Source organism: Lycium barbarum, chromosome 6, assembly GCF_019175385.1.
Source record: "Lycium barbarum isolate Lr01 chromosome 6, ASM1917538v2, whole genome shotgun sequence".
In the NCBI taxonomy this organism is placed as follows: domain Eukaryota; kingdom Viridiplantae; phylum Streptophyta; class Magnoliopsida; order Solanales; family Solanaceae; genus Lycium; species Lycium barbarum.
The window spans coordinates 1,357,257-1,362,887 of record NC_083342.1 but is presented as its reverse complement, the minus strand read 5'-3'; the positions used below and the strand labels follow the sequence as shown (position 1 = coordinate 1,362,887).

At 33.0% G+C, this 5,631-nt stretch overlaps 1 long non-coding RNA gene across 1 annotated transcript; it reads right to left on the bottom strand.

Moving 5' to 3' along the window:
* Positions 1–2,200: 2,200 nt before the first annotated feature.
* Positions 2,201–5,351, bottom strand: LOC132600396 (uncharacterized). Its single transcript, XR_009567198.1, has 3 exons — positions 5,252–5,351; positions 5,034–5,169; positions 2,201–3,549 (listed from the first exon to the last, which is right to left on the bottom strand). It is a non-coding gene; the product is annotated as an uncharacterized LOC132600396 (long non-coding RNA).
* Positions 5,352–5,631: the final 280 nt, after the last annotated feature.

Genomic DNA, 5,631 nt, shown 5'->3' with positions numbered 1-5,631 from the left:
TGTGATCCCTTGAGATAAGCCACGTGTACAAATGGGCCCCAGTTGTGAGTTTAAAATAGAGAAGGATGGCAAAAGATTTTTCATCTTTTATCGCTTCGGTTTGGCTTATTTAAGGTAAGTGGGGCCCACGGAACCATGTGGGAATGGCTAGTAGCAGTTGCCACGTGGCTTCTACTACGTATTCGTTTCACCTTACGGTTTAACTGACGGAAAGAAATTTTTGTATTAATAATTTTCTTGTTAATTATTATCAGAATATATAACTCCTGCAACTTAGTGAAATATAAATTAGTATTCACATTTGACATGACGATTAGAAAAAATTTGGGTTCACATATTACTTAGCACTCAATCGAAGCAATTTCTTTTTTATATGTTAAACCAATATCATAATTGATGGGGGTTTGGTAATGATTCCTATCTTTTGAATTAATTTTCAAAAAATTACATTAAAATAAGGTTATGTGATACCTCTCAATTCTACCGAGAACTGATCTAAGCCCAATCACTTAGGCATGAGTTAGAATCTAATAGAACTAAGCTATATATTTAGGAAACTACACCTATTTGCAATTGTTCTTATAAAAAAAATTGGAGTTAATTTCTTAAATAGTCATCCATGTTTTGAGAATTCCCTCCTAATATCACTTTTATTTCTTTTAAGACTATAATATAATTTAATTATCATTATTTTCCTCAGAATATACTAAACACCACAAAAGCCTTTTTCTCTCGTAGTTGTCATGACCATGTCATATTAAACTTTTATTTTTTTTATAATAAATTTATTTAACTCATCAAACTAATTTAATTCAATCCAACACATGCCTTATATATGATTTTAGACCCGATTAAAAAAAATCCTAAGAAGCTTAACTTTTTCCCAATTGAAAAAGATCCAAACAAGTTAATGGCTCATTAAACAACACCTTAATGTCTACTAAATCATACTGTTTAGCGAATTTAATATTCATTTTCATCATGCCATGGATCGTTTGAACATTTTGAAGTACAACAAAATCAACGAAAATTTATGAGCGTAGAATTTATTATCAGTATCCACATTGTTAAAGAGTGCCCGACGAATAATCAGTAATACATTTTCCAAATGTTGATTATTGCCACACATATAAGGATTGATTGGGCAATATCCAATGTTTATGTACTCTTGATATTTTGGATAAGATATCGTCACAAATATGGATACTAATTCTCAATTTAACAAACTTATTTTTATTTATAACAGGACCCTTTAATAATCAAAATAATTTTAATATTCTAAATTCTAAAATGATGAAAGAAAAAGAAGCAAGATAGTGTCTAGTTTTGTCATCGCTCTTGACATCTTGATTACAAGGACGAACTTTTGATGTACATGTTCAGTTCATAAATTGAGCCAATGAAGAATGAAGGAATCAATTAATTATTTCAAAATTAAGGCTAGACTAGTATGATAAAGTTACAATGTTAAAGAATTGTTAAAGACATGACATGGGTTGGATTGAGTTAAATGGGTGTAATGAGTTAAAAATATTTATTATTAAAAAAATAAAATTCTAATGTAACATGGCATGCCAATTACGAGAGAGAAAGGCTTTTGTGCTGTGTAGTATCACTACTAAAAAAACAGTAAAATTTGACCAAAATTTTCGATCACACGCGGTCGAAAAAGGCCAATTTTCGACCAAAATTTCGACCACAAGGCATGGTCGCTAACAGGTAGGGTGAAATTTTTTTCGACCTCACGTGGTCGAAAATTTTCGACCTCACGCGGTCGAAATAAGTTTTCTACCTAAATTACGAAAATAAATTTTTCGACCACGTGAGGTCGAAAAAGTTATTTTTATTTAAATATTGATAAAAAATTTCGACCGCACGCGGTCGAAAATATTATTTTTATACAAATATTCTGAAAATAATAAAAAAAATATTTTCAGAATTTCGACCACATGAGGTCGAAATTTAGCAATATTATTGCCAGATTTCGACCTCATGAGGTCGAAATTCAAAATGTTGCCCAGATTTTCGACCTCGTGCGGTCGAAAATTTAATTTCTGAGTACAATTTCAACCTTATGAGGTCGAAAATTATCAATATCTGGGTGAATTTTCGACCTCATGAGGTCGAAAATCTGGAAAAAAAATTCATCATTCAGCTGCTTTTACAGCAGCCCACCTACCAATCACACTCATCAACCAAATCAACAATGCAATTCATCAACACGTCCAATTCATCAAAGTACTTCTACAATCATAAACTTCACATTCTAAAATCAAATTCAACCTCAAGTTTCAATTTAAAGTACTTCTAAATATCCTTAAAACTACATTCAAACACTTGAACATCGTAAAGTTAAACAACCATAAACTACTTTCTATATTCAAACACTTAAACATCGTAAAGTTAAAACATCCATAAACTACTTCCTACAATCAAATTCACCTTCAAAAGTACATCTAATTCGAATTAAAACTATCATAAAAAAAAATATACATATCCAAGAAAACATAGCAATATTACAATCCAAAAGTCAGCGTTGGGTGTTAGAGACATGATCCGATTCCTCCCCACTATCCTCATCAACAAGAGCATGAACTACGTCTTCTTGTGACATAGCAATATTTTCATATTGATCTTTTCAAACAGGGTGCAAACACATCCTGCATTGTAAAGTTAGATCAATTTATCGAAATGCAAAACATGTTATCAGCACAATTCATAAAATACCTAAACTTGTTTTTGCCAAAGTGCCACAATGCATCGGATTATCATAAATGGGTGGAGAATTTCAATTTCATATGTTTGAGGTTTCTACACCAGGTACTTAATTCTCAAAGTGATCATTTGCCTCTAAGCCATCCCAATACCTCTGAGATGGCACATTTCGGCCTTTCTTATCTCTGCTAAATGTCTACACATACCAACCTCCAATGTCATGCATGCCACATCGAGGTTCAAATAGCTAAAATATGTTGGTAGAGAATAATCATTACTTACAACATCAATAAACAAAAAACCCAAGACACAATGAGAGACCTATATTTGTATTACAAACAAGAAAAAAGATGTTTTACTAAAACACATTCTGATATGAGAAAACATTCTAATAGTTAACCACAAGCTTTCATAGTTACACCTTCTGAGAAAAGAGTAACTAAAATTGAAAAAGAGGGAGAGAATGAGAAAAAAGGAAAAACTACACTGATAAAAGTAGAAAGAGAAGACATTGATCAGGACCCACAATTTTTCAAGCTCATACTTAAACGTGGATGACTAGAATTCAATAAATTTGTAAGCAATAACTTCTATTAATTTTGTCATTCCTTTTCAGTTTTTCTTTTCCATCCAACAAAAATGAGATAGACTAAATCCAGTTCAATAATCTGAACCACCTCTTCACCTTACATTGTAACTGGAGAATAGGCACAAACGTCATGGTAGGTTGACAAAAATCTAGGAAGCGCATAGCTAGTACACTTGATGAGTATTGACTCAAAAGGTTCAAGTTGTGGACTTTACTTGCTTGGAGGTAGCATAGCTCTGCTGCATCTGCACTTACAGATTGATACTTCATCACCTAATTGATACCAGTGCATGTGGAAGAATTAAAGTGGAAGAATTACAAATTTTACTCTTTAGGCCAAGAGACAGACATCCATTCCAAGGACAAAGTTCCAGAGTTGCGAGTCAACTATATTGCAACACCAACCAACAAATTTAAACACCAAAAAGCATAGTGAAAGCAATCCTAGAACTGCTTATCAGTAAGCAAACAAGCAACAACTATTATGCCTTAGTCTCAGACAAGTTGAAGACAACTATTTGAATCCTCATTAACCATATTCCTCATTTAAATTCATCTCAAGTCAACATTATACATAATAACAATAAAAATGAAATGTACTAGAAGTTCTCTTCATTTCCTACTAGCATACGTATCTCTAATAGGACTAAAAGACTCTTAGAAAGACTAGGACCTAATTTAAATTCATCTCAAGTCAACATTTCTATGCTTGCTTAGTGGAGGAAATATTAATTCTTTCAGACACCATACTGTCGGTTAAAAAAGAGGAGAAGAGATCTAATATCCATCAAGTTTCAAATCACAAGCAAACTGACCCACATAGATTTCTATACAAAAAAAAAAAAAAAAAAAGATTAATAAACTACTTGAAACTGCAAGACATTAGTGGAGGGATAATTATATTGCAGAAACCCACAGAAACATACTAAAAACAATGCCAAAGCAAGACTCAACTCTAAACTCAACGCTTGAAGCATTATCTTTAAAAACACCACCAACAACCATATGAAAGTACACCACATACTGCTTTGCAGAACACTGATAAAGACCACAAATTAATTCTCATGGTTATTTTGCCCGTAGCTGTCCAATTAAACAACATAATCAGTGTTAACTTACTACTTATTTCTTTCATACTAGTGATGATATTTAAGAAGAGATCTGTAAATTCAAAATTGAACATGATTAGTGAAGATTAATATCGACCCCAACTTGTTTGGTATCGAACATTGTTCTTGTAGGGAGAATAAAATAAATATGAAATCAAACCACTTGCATACACTTGCAATTCCACCTCTTCCAATTTATTCACCTTGCTGAAGTTGAAAATAACGTACATTATCATGGTACAGAAAAGAATTTTTTTCTTTAAACTTGTAAATGAGAAGGTTTAAATTGTACCCAAAAAGAGGACCAAGACTCCAAGAGGCGTGCATTACATGGTCATTTTCCAATATTTCCAGGACATATTATTCCTTGCAAAAATATAAAGATGAACAGGATACTTAGCTTACACAGACTTCCTTAACTTTTCCTTTTTGTTCAATCTATAGGCCAACATACAGGAAATGAGGAAAAGAAAGGAACAGAGAAAAAGGTTCTAAAAAAATATCATCAAGAGCTTTAGATTCCATAACTCACCATGTTTTCAGTAATAGCATTTCTGAGGTAAATTTTAGTAGATCAACAGAAGGTAAACTAATAATGGGTAGAAGGAGAAGATAACAACCTTCTTCAGCACTTGCTGCTCCAATGGAGAAAATGCAATAGCCTGAGAATTGGATCTAGTCTCCTCACAACTTACAAATGTATCACTAAGCTCCCCAGCTACATCACTAGTCAACTTGCTTCTGTGGTTCCCCCCTCTAAAAAAGTTGAAGGACCAAGAAATTAGAACTACCACACATATCATAAAAGATGCAAAAAATAAACAATTAAAGAAGGTACATGGCGGACAGAAAGGGCGGCGACGGAGGACAGGCAGTGGTGGGGATGAGGCGTCGGCGGCGGGGAGGGGTGTGGTGGGGATGGGGCGGCGGGGGAGGGGTGTTGTGGGGGTGGGAGTTTTGGGATAAAATTAGGTTTTGGTATATTTTGGGGTGAGAATTGCACGATTGATGTTGGGGGAGTACATTAAATTTTTCAAATTTACTTTTTTGACCGCGTGCGGTCGAAATAATTAAGTCATATTTGACCAAATTTTACTTAATTTTCGACCGCATGCAGTCGAAATATGCTCTTTTTTTTAATTAATTATTTTATTTATGTAATTAAATTTTTTAAAATGTTTTTTTCATTTATTATTTGTACAAAAATAAGTTTCAACC